Consider the following 26772-nt stretch of genomic DNA (forward strand, 5'->3'; position numbering starts at 1 on the left):
AGCAGGTTTCCTATCAAAAAAAGAGTATAATTTCCTAAACGCCCAGAATCCCAGTAATTTATACACTGCCTAAAGTGCATAAAGATGAGAAAAACCCCCCAGGCCGCCCCATTGTCTCAGCCAGTGGTTCCATCTTAGAACCACTGGGATCTTATGTAGACTACTTTATTAAGGAGTTTGTTCCATCCACACAATGCTACATAAAGGACTCGATGCACATGATCAATATGATCGAAAACCACCCTTATGACCCAATGACTGAAACTTTGGTCACCATGGACATCGAGTCCCTTTACACCAACATTCCGCAGACTACAGCACTCCTAGTGATCAAAAAGATTCTGGACTCACGACCAAGTCCCCATGCCGTACCAAGTGTCTTTATCCTCCAGCTTCTAGAAATATGCCTCACACAAAATTTTTTCCTCTTCAATGGCAACTATTATGAACAAATCAAGGGGACCGCCATGGGTGCCATTTTTGCCCCCAATCTGGCGATACTCTTTATGGACGAGATAGAGACCAATGTCATCATTCATCCCTCCAATCCATTCCTCTCAGGGATAAAGTTTTGGCGCAGGTATATCAATGATATCTTCATCATCTGGAATGGAAGCAACGATTGCCTGTGCCAATTCTTACATTGGTTGAACAATAACTGCCTAGGGCTTACTTTCACTATCTCCACCAATAATGACTCAATCTCCTTTTTGGACCTTACAATCTATCACTGTGAAGGCTCCCTATTGACACGCCTCTATCGTAAGCCGACCGAAAAAAACACCCTTTTGGCTTACAATAGTAACCATCCAAGAGCACTACGCGATTCACTCCCATACTCGCAATTTTTGCGAATCAGACGGAATTGCTCTTGTAAAGATGATTACTTCCGAGAAGCTGCTACCTTAGCATCCAAACTCAAGGAAAGGGGATACCCTAAAAAGCTAATCAAAAACGCTGCCAAGCGTGCTTGGTATTGTCCAAGGGAAGCCTTACTCACACCTAAAGAAAAAACCGAATCGAAGCGCATAGCATGTGTCTCTACTTTCTCACCCATTTCCAACAAATTGAGAAAGACAATTCTGAAGCATTGGCCAATACTCAACACCGGTGTCCTGTCCATTGAAAAACCAGTTTTTGCATTCAAGAAAAGTAAAAACGTCAGAGACCACCTTGTGAGGGCCGCTTTGCCCAATTCTATACCTTCCGCTACACTGGATAATGTATGGGGTCTGTCCCCCATTGTTGGGCATGCTAAATGTGGTGGATGTAATAATTGTGACAGTACTATGGAAGGAAAAAGTTTTACCTTTAACAAAGTTACTGTACAATGTCGTTCCTTTTCCAACTGTAACACCTGCAACGTCATCTATCTTATCCTATGCCCATGCCAAAAAGTGTACATTGGACAAACCAGTCAGAAGGTAAAAATTCGCAGTGGGCAGCACAAAAGTCGCATTTGGTGCGGGACCCTGAATGCCCCTTTGGTGGAACATTTTGCGGACCAGAAACATTCTGACAACGATCTGAAATGGACTGTCCTGAAAGTGTTAAGACTCCCACCAAGAGGTGGCAACATGGGACAATTACTCAACAAAGAAGAGCTGAAGTCCATCATACAGTTCAACTCTATCCAGGATGGCCTCAACCGAACAGAGGATTGGACAAGCCTAATATAATGATCTTCTGAAACGAGCCTTTTAATCGTCTATGTCGGAAATTATCTTCCACAATTGCAGTTGTGTTTTGTGTGTAGCTTGAGTCCTTGTGAGACAGAGAACCGCATTATTCACACGGTCTTCACCCCTCCACTCCAAGATGGCACTCACTTTTAACGTATTTTAACGTACACTATCACGCCGAATTAGTCCATTTTCACTTTCCATCACCAATGCACAGACTACAAAAAAACGCCGCTGCATGCAGACGCTCAGCACCAGGCCATTGAGCCTCCAGACGGGACCCCATTTCGGCCCCACTACGAGCAGATTACGGTAAGCCTTGACTGTAAACAACCCATTGACCCCCTCGTGGCACGGGTACAGCCCAACATGCTTCATGTTATCTAATTCTCCCATACAGGCTCGCACGGAAAAGGCCAACGCCATTGAGCGACCTATGGACCTAACGAACCGTAATTAACGGTAATTATCTGCGTGCACCCGCCGCCCTCACTTCCACCCCTTAGCTTGCTTAGTCCACTTATCGTTCATTCATTTGTTCACAGGTACAACTCAACTGAAGTTTCTCACAAAGTCCATGCAAGACACGCAGGACTGCAACAGTAAATGTCCATCACTTTTCACAAGAATTTACCATCACGGTCACACCCAATATTCTCTGACCTAAATAATTCTTTTTTAGGCCCTCCCTGAACTGTTCCTACTGGACAGATACTGATACCCTCCCTGACGCCGCACACACTGTGCCAGGCGGCAAAACGGTAAATATGGTTACCAATTTCTCCATTGACCCTGACCTCTTATTTTCAAATGGTTGATTGAAATTAATTTTCTAGGCATCGGCCGCCAGGAACTGAAGAGCAATTTTGAGTGTTCTTGACCACGCACAGCCCACCGTGCCTCGTTCGTGGTAACTAGATTCTCCAAAATATTGGGTCCTCTCCACACTACTTGTGACCCACCTGTCCAACACTCCCTCACCTTGTCCATTTTTTCCGTATCGAACACACGGATATCACTTCTCCGAGCACATTTTTAATGAACAAACGCGGTATGTCCTACACTCCAAATATGCGCACATAACCACCTGTGCCCTTTGGAACACACAACTGCATGTGCACGCGTTGCACTCTGCATGAAATGAGTGATGACTGACAATAATTTTTCAAATGTATGGTTTTCATTTCCCTTTCTTTCCTTCCTGTTTATACCCAACAGGCTCACTCTAAACGATCAGGCAAAATCTATTTTAGTCCTGAAGATGATCCCACTAATTCTGGAGATAGGGATCGAAACGTTCGTCGACTGTTTTGCAGTACTGCTTGTTTTATGATTTGCAATTTTCACGGCAGTTACTGTGGGTTTGTGCTTATGTAAATTTGTATACATTGTATTATAAGCCACCCAGTTCTCCTTGTTTGCCTGTTTATTCTTTCTCCTTTTCCCCTGTATTGACTTTTCCTGACTAGGTACAGGCGTGTGCCCAGTAACTCATGTGCGACTTGGTTTCGCCTATCTTAATTATATTTATAAATTGTTTTCCAAAATAAACACTTCTAGGTCCGGCTGGACTTGGAAGAAAGGAAAAACACAGCCTTTATCTTGAGCCTGTGTAAATTTTTTTCTTGAACTATCAAACAAAACCTAGGACCTTTGTATAACAAAAATACGTAGCTCCTCCCGTAGGTCCTCGGCCAACTTTTACGGGTTCCCTTGTATACCAATACCTACACTTAGCGCAATCACTAGATTGCAAGTGGTTTCTATTCCCTTGCCCACCTCTTCTTGGGGGCGGGCCAGTCCTGACACCACGTCTTTTCTCAAATCCCACATTGTGTCTCCCTACACCTGTCCCTTAACATGTCAGTCAATACACCTCTTTACACAGACGATTATCTCAAACAACTATGCTCACGCCCTTCATTACTATCTGAGACACCAGAAGCTCCAATATCAGTAAATGACTCTATTCCAGACCAATTACAAAAATTAAAAAAGAAACAAGTCCGTTTAGAATTAATGATCTTAATGTTAACAGATTATCTAAAGGCCAACGTAATCCCATTAGGTCTACAGGTGCGAAACATCCCGGGAATTTTCACTGACAATCCCAAATATATCCAAAACTTCAGCTTTATAGGCACCACCTGTTCACGCCACTGGCTTGCCCTTGGCATTGATATCGCGAGTGAAACTCTCAAATCTTTGGAAGTAGAGATTGCAGATCTCCTCAAACAATTAACAGATTCTGACCCCACTGCAGACGCTAAAAAACTATTGGAACAAATTGACAAAACTGTGGCTGAATTCCACAGGATTGAGCAAAACAAAAAGTCCAACAAAATAAAAAAAGACGTGAAACTATATAATATAGAAAATACATATCCTTATCTGCAGAAGGATTTCTATATTAACAAAACATACCCTCGTTTTCAAAACAGCCGTCCCTGGGGCCGCTATAACAGACGCCAGAACCTTGTGGGATTCTCGGATACATCAGCCGAATCCTCAGACAATTCTGATCCCGGTGAAGGCAGTAGCGGCGCAAGGAGAGGCGGTCTACACCAAAATTCTTTTTTAGCCAGAGGCGCCCAGGACCCACCGCAACGCGGAAAGGTCAAGAAACCCCAACGATGGCAAAACCCGCCTGGCGAGCGCAGAACTCGCAACAACTATTACCAATGGTAAACACAGTATCAACACACCCGGACAGAATTGGGAGTATCCCTATATTCAATCTCTCCAAACACACACTTGCACAGGACGTGTTGTCATTACTTATAAAAGGCCTCTCATTTGTACCCACAAAACCCCCCAACTACATGGATCTACAGACTGAGTTAATGAGATTCTTTAGACGTATACGCCTACAGGCTTTCTTTCAGTTACATCCCACACCAGAAAAAATAAGTAACACCCCCTTCCGACCACCTTCCATCTTCTCTCCTTCTGCTAATATGATTCCCACTGAAGTGGTTACATTCGAGAAGGTCATTTTGAAGGAACTGCAGAACCTCCAAAATAAGAAAATGTTCATTCCCTATAACATCTCTAGGGAAGAGAAAAATGCCATCTCACAACTCAAAGCCAATGATAATCTCATAATTAAGAGCGCCGACAAAGGCGGTGGTATTGTCCTACAAGAAAAAACGGCATACATTTCAGAAATAATGCGACAACTGGATAATAAAGAGCATTACAAAAAACTAAGTCACAATCCAACAAAGGAGATACAGATTCTCATACAAAAAATAACAAAAGAAGGCCTTGAAGCAGGTTTCCTATCAAAAAAAGAGTATAATTTCCTAAACGTCAAAACGCCCAGAATCCCAGTAATTTATACACTGCCTAAAGTGCATAAAGATGAGAAAAACCCCCCAGGCCGCCCCATTGTCTCAGCCTGTGGTTCCATCTTAGAACCACTGGGATCTTATGTAGACTACTTTATTAAGGAGTTTGTTCCATCCACACAATGCTACATAAAGGACTCGATGCACATGATCAATATGATCGAAAACCACCCCTATGACCCAATGACTGAAACTTTGGTCACCATGGACATCGAGTCCCTTTACACCAACATTCCGCAGACTACAGCACTCCTAGTGATCAAAAAGATTCTGGACTCACGACCAAGTCCCCATGCCGTACCAAGTGTCTTTATCCTCCAGCTTCTAGAAATATGCCTCACACGAAATTTTTTCCTCTTCAATGGCAACTATTATGAACAAATCAAGGGGACCGCCATGGGCGCCATTTTTGCCCCCAATCTGGCGATACTCTTTATGGACGAGATAGAGACCAATGTCATCATTCATCCCTCCAATCCATTCCTCTCAGGGATAAAGTTTTGGCGCAGGTATATCGATGATATCTTCATCATCTGGAATGGAAGCAACGATTGCCTGTGCCAATTCTTACATTGGTTGAACAATAACTGCCTAGGGCTTACTTTCACTATCTCCACCAATAATGACTCAATCTCCTTTTTGGACCTTACAATCTATCACTGTGAAGGCTCCCTATTGACACGCCTCTATCGTAAGCCGACCGAAAAAAACACCCTTTTGGCTTACAATAGTAACCATCCAAGAGCACTACGCGATTCACTCCCATACTCGCAATTTTTGCGAATCAGACGGAATTGCTCTTGTAAAGATGATTACTTCCGAGAAGCTGCTACCTTAGCATCCAAACTCAAGGAAAGGGGATACCCTAAAAAGCTAATCAAAAACACTACCAAGCGTGCTTGGTATTGTCCCAGGGAAGCCTTACTCACACCTAAAGAAAAAACCGAATCGAAGCGCATAGCATGTGTCTCTACTTTCTCACCCATTTCCAACAAATTGAGAAAGACAATTCTGAAGCATTGGCCAATACTCAACACCGGTGTCCTGTCCATTGAAAAACCAGTTTTTGCATTCAAGAAAAGTAAAAACGTCAGAGACCACCTTGTGAGGGCCGCTTTGCCCAATTCTATACCTTCCGCTACACTGGATAATGTATGGGGTCTGTCCCCCATTGTTGGGCATGCTAAATGTGGTGGATGTAATAATTGTGACAGTACTATGGAAGGAAAAAGTTTTACCTTTAACAAAGTTACTGTACAATGTCGTTCCTTTTCCAACTGTAACACCTGCAACGTCATCTATCTTATCCTATGCCCATGCCAAAAAGTGTACATTGGACAAACCAGTCAGAAGGTAAAAATTCGCAGTGGGCAACACAAAAGTCGCATTCGGTGCGGGACCCTGAATGCCCCTTTGGTGGAACATTTTGCGGACCAGAAACATTCTGACAACGATCTGAAATGGACTGTCCTGAAAGTGTTAAGACTCCCACCAAGAGGTGGCAACATGGGACAATTACTCAACAAAGAAGAGCTGAAGTCCATCATACAGTTCAACTCTATCCAGGATGGCCTCAACCGAACAGAGGATTGGACAAGCCTAATATAATGATCTTCTGAAACGAGCCTTTTAATCGTCTATGTCGGAAATTATCTTCCACAATTGCAGTTGTGTTTTGTGTGTAGCTTGAGTCCTTGTGAGACAGAGAACCGCATTATTCACACGGTCTTCACCCCTCCACTCCAAGATAGCACTCACTTTTAACGTATTTTAACGTACACTATCACGCCGAATTAGTCCATTTTCACTTTCCATCACCAATGCACAGACTACAAAAAAACGCCGCTGCATGCAGACGCTCAGCACCAGGCCATTGAGCCTCCAGACGGGACCCCATTTCGGCCCCACTACGAGCAGATTACGGTAAGCCTTGACTGTAAACAACCCATTGACCCCCACGTGGCACGGGTACAGCCCAACATGCGTCATGTTATCTAATTCTCCCATACAGGCTCGCACGGAAAAGGCCAACGCCATTGAGCGACCTATGGACCTAACGAACCGTAATTAACGGTAATTATCTGCGTGCACCCGCCGCCCTCACTTCCACCCCTTAGCTTGCTTAGTCCACTTATCGTTCATTCGTTTGTTCACAGGTACAACTCAACTGAAGTTTCTCACAAAGTCCATGCAAGACACGCAGGACTGCAACAGTAAATATCCATCACTTTTCACAAGAATTTACCATCACGGTCACACCCAATATTCTCTGACCTAAATAATTCTTTTTTAGGCCCTCCCTGAACTGTTCCTACTGGACAGATACTGATACCCTCCCTGACGCCGCACACACTGTGCCAGGCGGCAAAACGGTAAATATGGTTACCAATTTCTCCATTGACCCTGACCTCTTATTTTCAAATGGTTGATTGAAATTAATTTTCTAGGCATCGGCCGCCAGGAACTGAAGAGCAATTTTGAGTGTTCTTGACCACGCACAGCCCACCGTGCCTCGTTCGTGGTAACTAGATTCTCCAAAATATTGGGTCCTCTCCACACTACTTGTGACCCACCTGTCCAACACTCCCTCACCTTGTCCATTTTTTCCGTATCGAACACACGGATATCACTTCTCCGAGCACATTTTTAATGAACAAACGCGGTATGTCCTACACTCCAAATATGCGCACATAACCACCTGTGCCCTTTGGAACACACAACTGCATGTGCACGCGTTGCACTCTGCATGAAATGAGTGATGACTGACAATAATTTTTCAAATGTATGGTTTTCATTTCCCTTTCTTTCCTTCCTGTTTATACCCAACAGGCTCACTCTAAACAATCAGGCAAAATCTATTTTAGTCCTGAAGATGATCCCACTAATTCTGGAGATAGGGATCGAAACGTTCGTCGACTGTTTTGCAGTACTGCTTGTTTTATGATTAGCAATTTTCACGGCAGTTACTGTGGGTTTGTGCTTATGTAAATTTGTATACATTGTATTATAAGCCACCCAGTTCTCCTTGTTTGCCTGTTTATTCTTTCTCCTTTTCCCCTGTATTGACTTTTCCTGACTAGGTACAGGCGTGTGCCCAGTAACTCATGTGCGACTTGTTTTCGCCTATCTTAATTATATTTATAAATTGTTTTCCAAAATAAACACGTCTAGGTCCGGCTGGACTTGGAAGAAAGGAAAAACACAGCCTTTATCTTGAGCCTGTGTAAATTATTTTCTTGAACTATCAAACAAAACCTAGGACCTTTGTATAACAAAAATACGTAGTTCCACCCGTAGGTCCTCGGCCAACTTTTACGGGTTCCCTTGTATACCAATACCTACACTTAGCGCAATCACTAGATTGCAAGGGGTTTCTATTCCCTTGCCCACCTCTTCTTGGGGGCGGGCCAGTCCTGACACCACGTCTTTTCTCAAATCCCACATTGTGTCTCCCTACACCTGTCCCCTAACATGTCAGTCAATACACCTCTTTACACAGACGATTATCTCAAACAACTATGCTCACGCCCTTCATTACTATCTGAGACACCAGAAGCTCCAATATCAGTAAATGACTCTATTCCAGACCAATTAGAAAAATTAAAAAAGAAACAAGTCCGTTTAGAATTAATGATCTTAATGTTAACAGATTATCTAAAGGCCAACGTAATCCAATTAGGTCTACAGGTGCGAAACATCCCGGGAATTTTCACTGACAATCCCAAATATATCCAAAACTTCAGCTTTATAGGCACCACCTGTTCACGCCACTGGCTTGCCCTTGGCATTGATATCGCGAGTGAAACTCTCAAATCTTTGGAAGTAGAGATTGCAGATCTCCTCAAACAATTAACAGATTCTGACCCCACTGCAGACGCTAAAAAACTATTGGAACAAATTGACAAAACTGTGGCTGAATTCCACAGGATTGAGCACAACAAAAAGTCCAACAAAATTAAAAAAGACGTGAAACTATATAATATAGAAAATACATATCCTTATCTGCAGAAGGATTTCTATATTAACAAAACATACCCTCGTTTTCAAAACAGCCGTCCCTGGGGCCGCTATAACAGACGCCAGAACCTTGTGGGATTCTCGGATACATCAGCCGAATCCTCAGACAATTCTGATCCCGGTGAAGGCAGTAGCGGCGCAAGGAGAGGCGGTCTACACCAAAATTCTTTTTTAGCCAGAGGCGCCCAGGACCCACCACAACGCGGAAAGGTCAAGAAACCCCAACGATGGCAAAACCCGCCTGGCGAGCGCAGAACTCGCAACAACTATTACCAATGGTAAACACAGTATCAACACACCCGGACAGAATTGGGAGTATCCCTATATTCAATCTCTCCAAACACACACTTGCACAGGACGAGTTGTCATTACTTATAAAAGGCCTCTCATTTGTACCCACAATACCCCCCAACTACATGGATCTACAGACTGAGTTAATGAGATTCTTTAGACGTATACGCCTACAGGCTTTCTTTCAGTTACATCCCACACCAGAAAAAATAAGTAACACCCCCTTCCGACCACCTTCCATCTTCTCTCCTTCTGCTAATATGATTCCCACTGAAGTGGTTACATTCGAGAAGGTCATTTTGAAGGAACTGCAGAACCTCCAAAATAAGAAAATGTTCATTCCCTATAACATCTCTAGGGAAGAGAAAAATGCCATCTCACAACTCAAAGCCAATGATAATCTCATAATTAAGAGCGCCGACAAAGGCGGTGGTATTGTCCTATAAGAAAAAACGGCATACATTTCAGAAATAATGCGACAACTGGATAATAAAGAGCATTACAAAAAACTAAGTCACAATCCAACAAAGGAGATACAGATTCTCATACAAAAAATACCAAAAGAAGGCCTTGAAGCAGGTTTCCTATCAAAAAAAGAGTATAATTTCCTAAACGTCAAAACGCCCAGAATCCCAGTAATTTATACACTGCCTAAAGTGCATAAAGATGAGAAAAAACCCCCAGGCCGCCCCATTGTCTCAGCCTGTGGTTCCATCTTAGAACCACTGGGATCTTATGTAGACTACTTTATTAAGGAGTTTGTTCCATCCACACAATGCTACATAAAGGACTCGATGCACATGATCAATATGATCGAAAACCACCCTTATGACCCAATGACTGAAACTTTGGTCACCATGGACATCGAGTCCCTTTACACCAACATTCCGCAGACTACAGCACTCCTAGTGATCAAAAAGATTCTGGACTCACGACCAAGTCCCCATGCCGTACCAAGTGTCTTTATCCTCCAGCTTCTAGAAATATGCCTCACACGAAATTATTTCCTCTTCAATGACAACTATTATGAACAAATCAAGGGGACCGCCATGGGCGCCATTTTTGCCCCCAATCTGGCGATACTTTTTATGGACGAGATAGAGACCAATGTCATCATTCATCCCTCCAATCCATTCCTCTCAGGGATAAAGTTTTGGCGCAGGTATATCGATGATATCTTCATCATCTGGAATGGAAGCAACGATTGCCTGTGCCAATTCTTACATTGGTTGAACAATAACTGCCTAGGGCTTACTTTCACTATCTCCACCAATAATGACTCAATCTCCTTTTTGGACCTTACAATCTATCACTGTGAAGGCTCCCTATTGACACGCCTCTATCGTAAGCCGACCGAAAAAAATACCCTTTTGGCTTACAATAGTAACCATCCAAGAGCACTACGCGATTCACTCCCATACTCGCAATTTTTGCAAATCAGACGGAATTGCTCTTGTAAAGATGATTACTTCCGAGAAGCTGCTACCTTAGCATCCAAACTCAAGGAAAGGGGATACCCTAAAAAGCTAATCAAAAACGCTACCAAGCGTGCTTGGTATTGTCCCAGGGAAGCCTTACTCACACCTAAAGAAAAAAACGAATCGAAGCGCATAGCATGTGCCTCTACTTTCTCACCCATTTCCAACAAATTGAGAAAGACAATTCTGGAGCATTGGCCAATACTCAACACCGGTGTCCTGTCCATTGAAAAACCAGTTTTTGCATTCAAGAAAAGTAAAAAACTCAGAGACCACCTTGTGAGGGCCGCTTTGCCCAATTCTATACCTTCCGCTACACTGGATAATGTATGGGGTCTGTCCCCCATTGTTGGGCCTGCTAAATGTGGTGGATGTAATAATTGTGACAGTACTATGGAAGGAAAAAGTTTTACCTTTAACAAAGTTACTGTACAATGTCGTTCCTTTTCCAACTGTAACACCTGCAACGTCATCTATCTTATCCTATGCCCATGCCAAAAAGTGTACATTGGACAAACCAGTCAGAAGGTAAAAATTCGCATTGGGCAACACAAAAGTCGCATTCGGTGCGGGACCCCGAATGCCCCTTTGGTGGAACATTTTGCGGACCAGAAATATTCTGACAACGATCTGAAATGGACTGTCCTGAAAGTGTTAAGACTCCCACCAAGAGGTGGCAACATGGGACAATTACTCAACAAAGAAGAGCTGAAGTCCATCATACAGTTCAACTCTATCCAGGATGGCCTCAACCGAACAGAGGATTGGACAAGCCTAATATAATGATCTTCTGAAACGAGCCTTTTAATCGTCTATGTCGGAAATTATCTTCCACAATTGCAGTTGTGTTTTGTGTGTAGCTTGAGTCCTTGTGAGACAGAGAACCGCATTATTCACACGGTCTTCACCCCTCCACTCCAAGATGGCACTCACTTTTAACGTATTTTAACGTACACTATCACGCCGAATTAGTCCATTTTCACTTTCCATCACCAATGCACAGACTACAAAAAATCGCCGCTGCATGCAGACGCTCAGCACCAGGCCATTGAGCCTCCAGACGGGACCCCATTTCGGCCCCACTACGAGCAGATTACGGTAAGCCTTGACTGTAAACAACCCATTGACCCCCTCGTGGCACGGGTACAGCCCAACATGCTTCATGTTATCTAATTCTCCCATACAGGCTCGCACGGAAAAGGCCAACGCCATTGAGCGACCTATGGACCTAACGAACCGTAATTAACGGTAATTATCTGCGTGCACCCGCCGCCCTCACTTCCACCCCTTAGCTTGCTTAGTCCACTTATCGTTCATTCATTTGTTCACAGGTACAACTCAACTGCAGTTTCTCACAAAGTCCATGCAAGACACGCAGGACTGCAACGGTAAATGTCCATCACTTTTCACAAGAATTTACCATCACGGTCACACCCAATATTCTCTGACCTAAATAATTCTTTTTTAGGCCCTCCCTGAACTGTTCCTACTGGACAGATACTGATACCCTCCCTGACGCCGCACACACTGTGCCAGGCGGCAAAATGGTAAATATGGTTACCAATTTCTCCATTGACCCTGACCTCTTATTTTCAAATGGTTGATTGAAATTAATTTTCTAGGCATCGGCCGCCAGGAACTGAAGAGCAATTTTGAGTGTTCTTGACCACGCACAGCCCACCGTGCCTCGTTCGTGGTAACTAGATTCTCCAAAATATTGGGTCCTCTCCACACTACTTGTGACCCACCTGTCCAACACTCCCTCACCTTGTCCATTTTTTCCGTATCGAACACACGGATATCACTTCTCCGAGCACATTTTTAATGAACAAACGCGGTATGTCCTACACTCCAAATATGCGCACATAACCACCTGTGCCCTTTGGAACACACAACTGCATGTGCACGCGTTGCACTCGGCATGAAATGAGTGATGACTGACAATAATTTTTCAAATGTATGGTTTTCATTTCCCTTTCTTTCCTTCCTGTTTATACCCAACAGGCTCACTCTAAACGATCAGGCAAAATCTATTTTAGTCCTGAAGATGATCCCACTAATTCTGGAGATAGGGATCGAAATGTTCGTCGACTGTTTTGCAGTACTGCTTGTTTTATGATTTGCAATTTTCACGGCAGTTACTGTGGGTTTGTGCTTATGTAAATTTGTATACATTGCATTATAAGCCACCCCGTTCTCCTTGTTTGCCTGTTTATTCTTTCTCCTTTTCCCCTGTATTGTCTTTTCCTGACTAGGTACAGGCGTGTGCCCAGTAACTCATGTGCGACTTGGTTTCGCCTATCTTAATTATATTTATAAATTGTTTTCCAAAATAAACACTTCTAGGTCCGGCTGGACTTGGAAGAAAGGAAAAACACAGCCTTTATCTTGAGCCTGTGTAAATTATTTTCTTGAACTATCAAACAAAACCTAGGACCTTTGTATAACAAAAATGCCTCTTATTGAGGTTCCTGTAGATCAAGAGGGTCCTTATGTACATAGTTATGTTATGTTATGTTAAAATCAATTTATAAAGCGCTCGTACGCCCGTGGGCTTCATGGCGCTATAGGAAGAGTGAAGAATTCGTACAACATAACACTAAGCTAACAATGGCTAATGGTAGGCTTGAGAGAACAACCAGGTTTTTAGTCCCTTACGAAAGGTGAGTAAATCCTTACTCTGCCTAATCGGTAAGGGGATGGAGTTCCAAAGTGAGGCTGCTAGAAGGCGAAAGCAGTAGCCACCCTGTCGCTTCCTTTTAAAGCGGGGCACCTCCAAAAGGGATTTTTGAGCAGAGCGCAGGCTTCTGGTGGGGGTATATTTAGAAACCAGACTGCGAATAAAGGCAGGGCCTTTATCTTGTGTGGCCTTGAAGGTAATACAGCCAGCTTTAAAGGCTATGCGCTGGGAAATTGGAAGCCAGTGTAGCTTTTCTAGTCCTGGTTTAATAGAAGACCATTTTGGCTGTTGTAAAATGAGTCTAGCCGCCTGATTCTGGACTAATTGAAGTCTCTTCGACAGGCCCACTGGAAGTCCCAGGTAGACGCTGTTGGAATAGTCCAGACGGGACATGACCAAGGCAATGGTAACCTGGATTAAGGCAGACTGGGTGAGGAAGTGAGCAATTTTTTTTATTTTCCTCATTTGGAAAAAGCTTGCGGAGACCACGGCGCTCACCTGGGTTTTTAAGGACAGGTCCGTGTGGAGCGTGATACCTAGGCTCTTTACAGCAGTGGACCTTACAGGGGGGATGCCCAGGTCTGCTGGCCAGTAGTTGACACTCCAGCTGGATAAACTGTTCCCGGACAAAAGTAGTTCTGTTTTGCCTGGGTTAAGTTTTAGATGGTTTTCGTTCATCCAGCATTGGATGTGTCTCATGGTGTTCTGAAAATCGGACACAGCATCAGGGATGTTCAGTTGGAATAATAGCTGTAAATCATCCGCATAATTGAACACCGTGACTTTAAATTTCTTAAGGGAATAAAGAAGAGGGCGGAGATAAAGATTAAATAATAAAGGGGATAATGACGACCCCTGCGGGACTCCACAGGTGGATGTATGCCTAGTGCCTATAAAGCTGCCTAGTTGAATTGCCTGAGTCCGGCCCTCGATAAAGGAAGTGATCCAGCTCAACGCTGGTCCTCTCAGGCCGGCCTGTTCGACACGGTTGAGCAAGATGTCATAGTCAACCGTGTCGAACGCAGCCGAGAGGTCAAGCAGCACCAAGGCTTGGTGTGTATCGACATCCGCATTGGCTCTAAGGTTGTCTTGAAGCGCCAGGATCACCGCCTCTGTTGAATGACCTGGGCGGAACCCCGCTTGATTAGGCTCCAAGTAGTTGGTAGTCTCGATGAAGTTAGAGACACTCTTAGAGACATGGGCCTCCAGCACCTTTGAAAGGTAGGGCAGCAGGGAGATAGGTCGATAATTTGTAAGATCCGAGGGATCCTTCCCTTGTTTTTTTACCAAAGGTATAAGGAGGGCTTTTTTAAAATCTGTGGGGACTATGCCTTGTCTGAGGGATTCATTGAGAATAGGCAGGAGTGCATGTGGGAGAGATAGGCCTAATTCTCTAAAGATGGAAGGGGGCAAATATCATTAGGTGACCCTGATTTGATCCGTTGAAGGAGTTCCGACAATTGTTTGGGGTCAATCGGGGGGATATGGTCTAAGATCTCTGGATTCATGTATGCGTCCTCGGTGGTGTTGCTGGCAGGGTGTAGTGGTATACTTTGTTTGATTGTAATGATTTTATTAATGAAGTAGTTATTCAAATCATCGCATAAAGCTTGAGAATGTGCGATAGGTAGTGACGTACGCTCATCGTTACAGAGGTCGTTCACTATTCTAAAGATGTCTTTAGTTTGATTCTGGGATTTCAGAATTATGCCGGAAAAATAATCGGTCTTCCTCTTAAGAATGGTTTTTTGGTAGAGACGTCGGCTCAGGCAATAGACCTCTTTATCTTGTGGAAGATAATTTCTGCGCCAAATTCTCTCTTTTTCCTGACCTCTAGTTTAAGTTTTTTGATGTCCGCAGAGAACCATTTATGAGCCTCTTTGTCGCGTGAACGGGAGAATTTTACACTAGGGGCATGAATATTGGCAGCACTTTGGATCCACAGGAAGAGCACTTCATAGATATCATCTACGTCTCCCATGTTGTCGAATGGTGGCAAAGTAGAGGCCAAAGTGTCCAGGAAAGCAGAAAGATCTATCGCCCCCCATTTGCGAGTTTCCCCTCCAGGCTGTGGAGGAGTCTGATGTTGTCTCGTTACTTGAAGGGAAAAGTAGACAAAATGGTGATCAGACCAGATACAGGGCTGAATCAAGATAGACGATAGTGGGAGATTATGCGACCATAATTGGTCAAGATGATGGCCTTTCTCATGAGTGGAAGACTGTGTGAATTGGGTCATATTGATATCGGTGAGTAAATCAGACAATTCTCTAGCTTGGGTGTCAGTGTCCAAGTTGTCAAACCACAGATTAAAATCTCCAATAAGGATGGTATGAGGGTATTTCATGGTGGTAGATGCTAATTGTTCGGCGAGTCCTGAGGGAAAGGCGGGCATAGATTGTGGGGGACGATAAAGTAAAACCAGAACTATGGCGCCTTTCTCAGTATCAGTTTTTATGACTAGATTTTCTGTGCCAGGTAGCAGCAGGGACGGGCGACTAATGAAGTTATGTTTTTTATTAATAATGGCCGCCACTCCCCCTCCAGCTTTACCTGGGGCGCAATTTACTGCCAATATATAGTAGTCTGATGGGAGTGAGGCCAGTATGTCAGGCTGCGAATTCTCAGTGAGCCAGGTCTCCGTGAGTAGTAATAGGTCGGGTTTCTGTGAAGTAAGTAGCAGAAATATGTCCAATTGATGCTTCACCAAAGATCTAGTATTAAGGTAAATGCAGTCCAACTTGAGCAGAGGTAGATTGGAGCTAATGGGGAGTTTAATAGGTGCCATACTGCGTTTGTAATTCGGTCCAGGAGGTAAAATGACCTGAGAAATGCCTAGATCGCTCAGGCGTTTAAGCGTGTAGCAGGGGAGTGAGGGGCAGAGGGGCGCTGGAGGTCTAAGATATAAGAGTTCCTGGGCGGTGTATGTGTGGATGGGTAAACGGGCAGAGTGACATGGCCCTGGTCCCGTGCGGTCACGGACGGGCACAGACAGGCTTACCTTAGGCGCACCTTCGGCGCGCCACCGTCGCGCCCGCTGCGCCCGTCCGCTGCGCTCCCCGGGGGCACATTGCCTCTTATGCTCTCCCTCGGGAAGCACTAGAACGCTGACTGCGTCCAGGCTCCCGGGAGACACCCACCCAAGATGGCGCCTCGCACTCCCCTCTCCAGACCCTGATGGCCGGGGAGAGTGTGCCACGAGAGGCAACAAGAAACGAACCTGCACAACTAAAAAACGTTAGTCACACAGAATAACGCAATTTAAAATGCGCACATGCAATTTTTACAAATTTTTACAAAACGTATTAAAAACGTATTAAATTGGTGTCTGATCAGTGCAGGTAATAGTGAGCTCTCCACTCGTGTCAGGCTTTCAAATGCTACACAGACGGACTCAGCAAGCAAAGCAGGGTGCTGCCACCAACCCTTAGCTTCGCTAAGTCAGGTAGTCAGGTATTAGGGAAAGATAGAAAGTTTTTGATTGACTCAGGGGCAAGCAGGACAACCATCAGTCACGACGAGGTTCCAGGGGCTCCCCTCTCAGGCTCGCAGAATGTTTCCCTTGGATTTTCAGGAAAGCCTATTGTTAATGAAGTATCGAAACCAGTTCCCCTTGCAGTTGGTCCATTGTCCCGCACTACAGATTTATTGCTCACGAAATCATGTCCAGAAAACTTACTTGGTATTAAGACTCTGAAAGCTCTAGGAGCTGTAACTTGTTGTTCTCCGGAAGGAGTAAGGTTGTTCCTTCGTGATTTCAAGGGACATTATGTATTGAGAGATTTTGACCCCAGGTTACAGAATGTTCCTGCACATTTATGGGCGAAAGGCCCCACTGATGTAGGTTGTATGCACATTACTCCATATCGTGTCACACTCAAGCCAGGAGTTGTACTACCCCGAATCAGACAATACAAGTTACCTCCAGATGCTGTAGTGGCTTTACTGAAAATCATTGACGAGCTCATTGCACAAGGAGTAGTTGTAGAAACCGACTCCAATGTTTGTAATTCCCCTATCATTCCAATTCTTAAACGTACTGATCCAAATGCACCTCCAGTTTATCGATTAGTTATCGATTTACGAGAACTAAATAAATGCATAGTACCACAATATCCCGTGGTCCCAGACATTTCCTCCTTATTGACTGCTATTGATTCCGAAGGGACGTTCTTTACTGTAATTGATCTCAAGAACGCCTTCTTTTGTTTTCCTATTGACCCCGAAAGCCAATACCTCTTCGGATTCTGTTTAAATGGCCGAAGCTTCAAATTTGCACGCGCACCTCAAGGATTCACAGAAAGCCCCAGCATCTACAGCCAAGCATTAAAAAGACAACTTGACAGTATTCACATGCCACCTAACACTGCCCTACTTCAATACGTCGATGATCTATTGATTACCGCCCGTAGCGAACCTGAATGTGAGCAAGCATCACTGACAGTCTTGCTTTTCTTGGCGGACAAGGGACGCAAGGTGTCTCCTTCGAAGCTACAATTCTGTGCTCAGCAAGTAGTGTACCTTGGGCACTTGCTGACCAAGTGGGGTAGGCAGCTGACACCTGAACGAATTCAGTTAATTGCACATCTTCCGCAACCCAAGACACAGAAAGAAGTACGAGCCTTCATTGGACTCACTTCTTATTGCAGACAATGGATTCCACAATACGCATTTCTAGCTAAACCACTCATTAAATTGACAACACAGGAGGCAGCCTCATCGACTGTTCTCCCTTGGACTCAGGAACATACACAAGCTTTTGACGAATTAAAGAAAGCCTTATGTCAAGCACCAGTTTTAGCAACACCATGTTACAGCAAACCGTTTACACTTTTTGTGACAGAACGCGATGGCACAGCGTTGTCGGTTCTCACACAGTTACAAGCAGACAAACACAGACCGTGTGCTTATTTTTCGAGTACATTGGATCCAGTAGCCCAGGCCTTGCCTGCGTGCTTAAAATCAGTTGCAGCTACAGCTCTAGCAATCAGACAAAGCGATTCCATTGTATTAGGACATCAATTGACAGTACAAGTCCCACATTCTGTAGAGGTTCTTTTAAACAGAACCCAGACTCAACACTTGACTGTAGCACGACTGACAGGTTATGAATTGACATTATTCCAACCACACATAGAAATCAGACGCTGTAACACACTCAATCCTGCTACACTGTTACCATCGAGCACAACAGATCCCACTCCACATGACGGCGTAGATGTAATTGACACAGTTACGAAACCCAGACAGGACTTGACTGATGTTGCATTACCCGATCCCGACCTGACACTTTATGTAGATGGTTCCTGTCTAAGAACAAGTACAGGAGAGTTAGTGGCTGCGTATGCAGTAACCACTGAAACGGAAGTCATAGAAACACATCGTATTGACACCCTGTCAGCCCAAGCAGCAGAGCTCATCGCTCTGACCCAAGCCTGTATACGTGCCAAGAACCTGAAAGTGAACATATACACCGACTCACGTTATGCATTCGTAGTCGTACACGACTTCGGTGTCCTCTGGCAGGAAAGAGGTTTCTTGACCTCTCACGGAGCCAAGATACAACATGGTTCCCTTATTCATGCCCTATTGGAAGCAATACATTTGCCTACAGCCATAGCCATCATGAAAAGCAAGGCACACACAAAAGTCACAGACAAGATTTCTCAGGGCAACGACTTTGCAGATCGGACAGCGAAATATACAGCACTGACTCATACTCAAACGACGGACATGACAAAGACTGATGCAACATCACAGACACATTGCATGACAGTCAGGGACCCCACACTAGATGTCATCGACATACAGACACATGGCACTCCAGATGAAATAAAGAAATGGGCTGAACAAGGAGGGGTCCAGACAGACCAGGGATGGATGACGAGGGGAAAGACCACATGGTTTCTCCCCGACTCTATGGTTCAAGTTATCATTAACACAGCACATAGTCCAGCACATTTAGGAGAAAAAGCCATGTTAGACAGCATTCAAAACCTCTGGTTCAACAAGCATTTACGAGCAGCAGCAAAACAGAAAGTGCGTACCTGCATGATCTGTTGTCAGTTCAATCCAGGAAAAGGTATTCCCATAGAACAAGGTGGATTCCATACTCCCGACTATCCTTTTGAAGTCCTCCAGATGGATTATATCCAGATGGACAGATGCCGAGGATTTAAGTATGTCCTCGTAGTCGTATGTGCCTTATCCCGATGGACAGAAGCATATCCCGTCCCAGATTACACTGCCCCGACCACTGCCAGGCAGTTGGTTCGCGAGTTTTTCCCCCGATATGGTTTGCCCCGTGTCATATATTCAGATAACGGTCAGCCATTCTCCTCTGAGCTTATGAAACAGATCTCTCTTCTATTGGGGTACCAGTGGAAGTTTCACTGTGTCCGGCATCCGGAGGCAGCAGGTCTTGTGGAGCGACACAACCAGACTCTGAAAACGCGCCTTGCAAAGGTGTGTAAAGAAAAGGGAGTGGATTGGATAATAGCATTGCCAGTTGCACTTTTCTACATGCGAATGGTAGCTCACTCGAGAACAGGGCTATCACCGTATGAGGTGGTCTTCGGTAGACCTCCTAATATGTGGGGGACGCCTCTGCCGCGAAAAATCACTGATGTTGATAGTACTATGTTGACAGATTACCTTGCTTCCTTGATGTCTGCACTACAATCATGTCGTTCACAGGTCGCGGCAGCCTTCCCACACAACACCGAGGTGAAGCCACACAAGATCGTCCCTGGTGATATTGTATACATCCGCAACTTCGATCGGAAGAGTCCGCTGGAGCCCCGCTGGAAGGAGCCGAAGCTTGTTTTGTTAACAACAAGGACTGCAGTCAAGGTGGAGGGCCGTAAAGGCTGGCTCCACTCAAGTCACGTGAAAAGACATTATGGACTACCGCCAAACTCTGAATCCCAAAACTCCCACGTACCAGTGACTGATACCAAACTCCCCCTCCTAGAGAAAACTCCCCAAGAGGAGTACAGGCAAAAGCTGAGGTCTAGTAAGTCAGACAGTTTAATTGTTTAAGTCCCCCTTGGGTGAAGCGGTTAGGCAGTTCTGACAATGTTTAAGTTAGACCCAAATAGAGAGAGAGATAGACAGGAGATCAAGAAGCTAAAATATCGTAAAAATCTCCGGAGCAGATGCGTCTGCACCTTACTTATTATGTTCTTTCTGAGTCTTACAATTATTGCTTTAAGTTGGATGCTTTATATGTATTTTCCTCCTGCACCTTCTTTTTCTAATAACACTGCAGAGCACACGTTTAGTACTCTACCCCCACACGAATTGTCCTACCGACTTGCGCTGCGCAACAACACATTCATTCGTATGTTACACCATTCTCATCCGACCAGCAATGCTACTAATTGTTGGATATGTGGCCGACTCCCTCCCTATCAGAACTACAAGGGAGTTCTGCCTCTCTTTCCTTACCCGTTTACACATAATGGTTCCTGTGGTGCCTGGTTTAGTTTAATATCTTCTATAGATACTGACTCTAAGGTTTTCCAAGGCAATTGGATATGGGGAAATCTGAACACAGTCATGAACAAAGCATGTTTCCCGAACGAAGAAGGTCTTCCACAAATGACAGGGACAGATCTAGAAAATGAAGTATATGGATTAGGCAATTTCACACTTAACCTCATGATTCTAAATGTTCAGTCAGAAACCAGTCCAGACTTGCCATCCATATCAGTTCTACCAGCAAAAGGTGTATTATGTGTCAGAAAGAATGGTTCAGTACATCTAGGTCACAGTGACTGTACTACTGTGGTCGAATTTAGTGATCAAGGCAAGTCTACATTCAAAGCTTCCCGACATTCCTATTTTATATGTGGTCAGACAGCTTATGTCCGTTTACCTCCAGACTGGGATGGTACTTGTTTCATTGCATTCTTATTGCCACCAGTATTCCTAGCCCCATCTGACTATCACAGGAATTCCCGCCTTAATCTTGTTAGACACAGAAGAGACCTCCCACTAGTTGATCAGACTGAAACCGCATGGGAACAATATACAGATTTCAATAAAGGATTCTTTCCCTATCTAGGTACTGTCTCCAATAGTAAACTGATACGCAAATTAACCAGAATACTCGAAGCAGTAGTGAATGAGACTACCTCAGCTTTGGGCAACTTAACAGAGGAGCAGTCTGCTATGAGACTCGTTGTTCTTCAAAACCGCCTTGTCCTTGACGTCATCCTGGCCGATAGGGGCGGGGCTTGTAGAGTCATCGGATCCAGTTGCTGCGTATTTATTCCTAATAATGCGCCATCAGTCTATAAAGCTATTACCAGACTTCACGAGATTGCTCATCTGATACACCAGAATCCAGGCTCCTGGACTTGGTCCGGTTGGCTCTGGAGTGTAGTAACGGCCTGGGGATGGAAGCTACTGTCATTCCTAGGAATCATGTTGGCCATAGTATTCAGTTGTTGTCTATGTTTACAATGTGGGCCAGCGATTTGCGGCTTGTGCACCACAGCTTGTATTCCCCATTCAAGTGCACGTTCCCATTCTCGAAAACAGAAAGAAGAACAAATGATGTTATATGAACAAATAGATGGTCTCATGAAAATCGATATATCATGAAGGGTCCGTAGGGGACAAGGAGGAAATGAGGTAATTGGAATTTTTATGGTCAATTGTGTCCCCTAACGTAGACCCCAACGACTCCATGTACGAGTTTCAAGTACATGCAATTTCCCTCCACAACCGAATCTGAAGACGCAAATACATTTGCATCCAACGTTAACATGTCCTCTATCAGATCCACCATGAATGGATCGATAATTCTGTTCCTAAGTATGCTGTGCCACCGTCTTTATGTGGTGCACTTTCACATTTTCCTGGCTCTGCCGAGCTAGGCCCTGATTTCTGTCTTCAAGCCATTTCTGCCTCTGCCTCTGAAAGCTGCAGCCTGGAGACGCATCCCTGACCTCTGCCTTACTTCCTGCCAAGCGAGCGGTGCCCGGCTCGGCCTGGTCTGCCTGCCAAAAACAGTATTTTGCCTTCAAGTTATCAGCATAGCCAGCTCAGCTCCTCGAAAACACATTCCTGTCTAGTGAAATACGAAAACATATCCCCGACTGCGGAGCAAGGGCCAAGCCTTCCTGTCCTCCCTCATGCAATTCATTGCTCCCGTTGCCATGGTAGGCCCCCGTCTTCGAGCCTTTGCACCTAGACACGCATACATTCAGTATAGAATAGCCTCTGCCCGAGAGACCTTTTACTCTAGAATAAACATCCTCCAAACACCAGATATCAGATATGTTTAGGGACAGGTCGATCTGACATGCCAGACTTCTGTCTCCTCTACTCATGTCAAACGTCAGACTCTTAGCTTCCTCTAGACACATGTCAATCACACGTCATATTAGCTGCGCGCGCATCCAGGCCTTAGGTTTCAGCTGACTCTGCAAGAATTCTTTAAGCATCCACCCACTAATGACACTTTTCTGTGACGTTTTTAGCTCACGCCTCTGTGCACACCCATATTCACGCCTCTTTGCTATGCACATGTGTTCTTATCATATACATTTCACTTGTCATGCCTACTGTATTCAACGCTATTGTGTCATTTTACTATATATGTCATGTACTGTGAATAAATCGTTGACATCTTTTCCTGCCATCATTGCATACCCGAACCCTTGTATTGATGGACGAGATCTCCATTGACTCGAGTCATTTTGTCATTTATGATTAAAGCCCTTATGACTCAGACATCACGGACTCTGCCTCTCATTTGATTGAGCTATTTTCTTGTAACTTATATGGCAAAACAAGTATACGGTAAACTATTTACCACACATTTCAGAAGACTAGTTGCTGAAACTAAATGGCCAGAAGCCAAACAAGCATCGATCTTTCATCAGGGATTAACTGAGGAAATGCAAGACATCATAGCTCAAATAGACCCCCAACCAGTGTCATGTGAGGAATATAATCAATTTGGTATTACGATTGGATCATAGGATGAAAAATCGTAAAGGCGGTAGCGGAGCTAAGAACAGGACAATTCCCTCTTCGGTACCGGTGAAGACCCCTGACAGTTCGGCATCTCACAACCCTGAGCCCATGGAAATTGGAGCTGTCCGTGCGGCCTTAACCGCTACCGAAAAGGAACAGAGGCGCAAGTTTGGTCTTTGTCTTTATTGCGGCAAAAAGGGCCATTTTGTTAGAGAGTGCCCTGTCAAGCCCAGGTTTTCCAAATTCCGTTTGAATAAGGGGGTTTCAACGGCCACAGAGAAACCGGCGGAAAACTGAAGGACTCTAGGGTTGATGAGGGGGTTCCCTGGAGTCATGTTAGTATCCCTTCAATGTTGAGTACGGTAGTGGGAGCACAACATTTATTCATCAAGATAATATTGATGGTAGGCATGATGGAGGTACATACACAATCTATGGTGGATTCAGGGGCCACGGGCTTCTTTATGGATATGAAGGAAGCGGAAAGATTAGGCATTCCTCTGATCCCTAAAGAAGAAGGTACCGATGTGTTTGCAGTGGATGGCAGGAAATTGAATACAGGGCCCATAAGTTATCAGACGGCCCTGACAGAGATGAGGTTTGGGTATCACAGAGAAAGAGTATCTTTCAGTATAATCAAGGCACCGCAGTATGGGGTGATCCTAGGCATTCCTTGGCTGAAAAGACATAACCCTGACATCAATTGGGAAACGGTCACCATAATGATGAATTCCAAACATTGCGAGGAGCATTGTTTTAGATACGCACAGAGTCCTTCGTTTGCTTTAGCATGTGGGGATCGAATAGCCACGGCAGCAGAAAAGGCAGTAACTCTTCCAGAGGTATATCAGAAATATGAAGGGGTTTTTGATGAAGTATTGGCCGAAGAGTTGCCTCCACATAGGCCATACGATTGCCAGATTGAGCTAATTCCTGGGGCAGTGATTCCCAAGGGTAGGCTGTATGGGTTGACGGAGCCAGAAAACGCTTACTTAAGAACATATCTAGACAAACTATTGGAATTGGGGTTCATCCGCCCTTCACGATCACCGGCGGCATCCCCTTTGTTTTTCATCCCCAAGGCCAATGGGGACTTAAGAGCCTGTGTAGACTTTAGAGCCCTCAACGCAGTAACGGTAAAAAACAGATACCCTTTGCCGTTAATTAACGTACTATTGGAACAGGTGAAAAGGCCAAGGTATTTACCAAGTTAGACTTGAAAGGAGCATACCATCTCGTGAGAATGAGAGCAGGGGATGAATGGAAAACGGCCTTCCAGACCAGGTATGGGTTGTTCGAATACCTGGTCATGCCGTTCGGGCTATGTAACGCCCCTGCAGCGTTCCAGTTTTTCTTAAATGACATGTTGAGAGAAATACTTGATAGACACGTCATAGTGTATATAGATGATATACTCATCTATTCTGAGTCGGAGGACATGCACGTGCAGCATGTCAAATCTGTCTTGAGGATCCTACAACAACACCATCTATACTGCAAACTGTCCAAATGTGACTTTCATGTCACCACCGTAGAATTTCTGGGGGTTATGCTCACCCCTCAGGGGCAAGAAATGGCGGAGAGAAAAATTCAAGCAGTGCGAGATTGGCCGATTCCTCGAAACATCAAGGATGTTCAATGTTTCCTAGGATTTGCCAATTTCTACAGGCGTTTTATCAACCAGTTCTCGAAAGTGGTGGCGCCCATAACCAGACTGCTGAAAAAAGACCAAAGGTTTGGGTGGGATGAGAAGGCTCAGGAGGCGTTTGTAACTCTAAAGGAAGCGTTTGTCACTGCTCCAATATTGACACATCCCAATTCCGATATCCCGTTTATAGTTGAGGCAGAAGCTTCAGAGGTGGCTATAGGAGCCATTCTTTCACAAAGAAATAAGACCACAGGACAATTACACCCAGTGGCTTTTATGTCACGTAAACTCACGGGGGCAGAACTCAACTACTGTATTGCAGAAAAGGAACTCTTGGCTATCAAGAATGCATTCACAGAATGGAGAGATTTTCTCATGGGGGCCAAGCACGTGGTGACGGTCTATACCGATCACCGCAATCTGCAGTTTATGTCAGCGGCTAGACATCTAACCCCTAGACAACTGAGGTGGATGCTTTTCTTTTCAGAGTTTCATTTCATTATTACTTTCAGGCCTGGAGCGGACAATAGAAAGGCGGATGCCTTGTCCCGGCAATCATCCACGAAGTCATCTGATGCCAGGTTAGAAACCCCTATAGTGGACCCTGTCAAGGTGGTCTGTGGTATCCAACCTGATGCCTTTTTGCAGGGCATAAGGTATGGGGTAAGGACGGACCCCTGGAAGAGATGGTTGCAGACACATCCAGAATGGCACTTACAACATGGCTTTCCGATTAATCAAGGGCGATTGTTGATTCCCACTGAATCCTTGCGGAAACAAATGTTCTCTTGGTGTCACAATTCTCCCAGTGCTGGACACGTTGGAGTAGATAAGACTATGGATCTAATTCAGCGTAGATGTTGGTGGCCAACGATAAGAGATGATGTAAGGAGATGGGTGACTGAGTGTGATGTTTGTGCTCGCGCCAAGTCAGATCACTGTCGTCCTGCAGGGCTTCTGCAGCCAATGCCTACCCCTTCTACTCCGTGGGAGCGTATTTCATTGGACTTTGTGGTAGGTCTGCCCAGAGATCAGGGTTGTACAACCGTGTTGGTAGTCATTGACTATTTGACTAAAATGGGGCATTTCATTGCTTGTCCTCAGGTGCCTATGGCAGGCCAATTGGCACAGCTTCTCATGATCCATGTTGTGCGTCTGCATGGCTTACCAAATGTCATAGTGTCAGACAGGGGCTCTCAATTTACCGCAAGGTTTTGGAAGGCATGGTGCTCCTCTCTTCATATTGAAACGGCTCTGTCCACGAGCTTCCATCCACAGACTGATGGACAGACGGAGCGTCTCAACCAGACATTGAAACAATTCTTGCGATGCTATGTGTCTCAGGGTAAGAATAATTGGGTGGAGCACCTTTGGCTTGCGGAGGTGGCATACAACAAAGCGACACATTCTGCCACGAGAGTATCACCTTTCTTTAGTACTTATGGTCATCATCCCCGGTTTCTTCCATTTGTGCAGCCTTACGCTGAGGAGACGGTGCCTGAAGCCGCCAGGAGGGTTTCCCAACTAAAGATGGTATTGGAGCGTGTACAGGACTCCCTAAAAGCATCCAAGGTGGCATATAAGAAAACGGCTAACAAAAGACATTCGTCAAGGTCCTTTGTATCAGGTGGGGGAT

This window comes from Lissotriton vulgaris, chromosome 3_1, assembly GCF_964263255.1.
Source record: "Lissotriton vulgaris chromosome 3_1, aLisVul1.2, whole genome shotgun sequence".
In the NCBI taxonomy this organism is placed as follows: Eukaryota; Metazoa; Chordata; class Amphibia; order Caudata; family Salamandridae; genus Lissotriton; species Lissotriton vulgaris.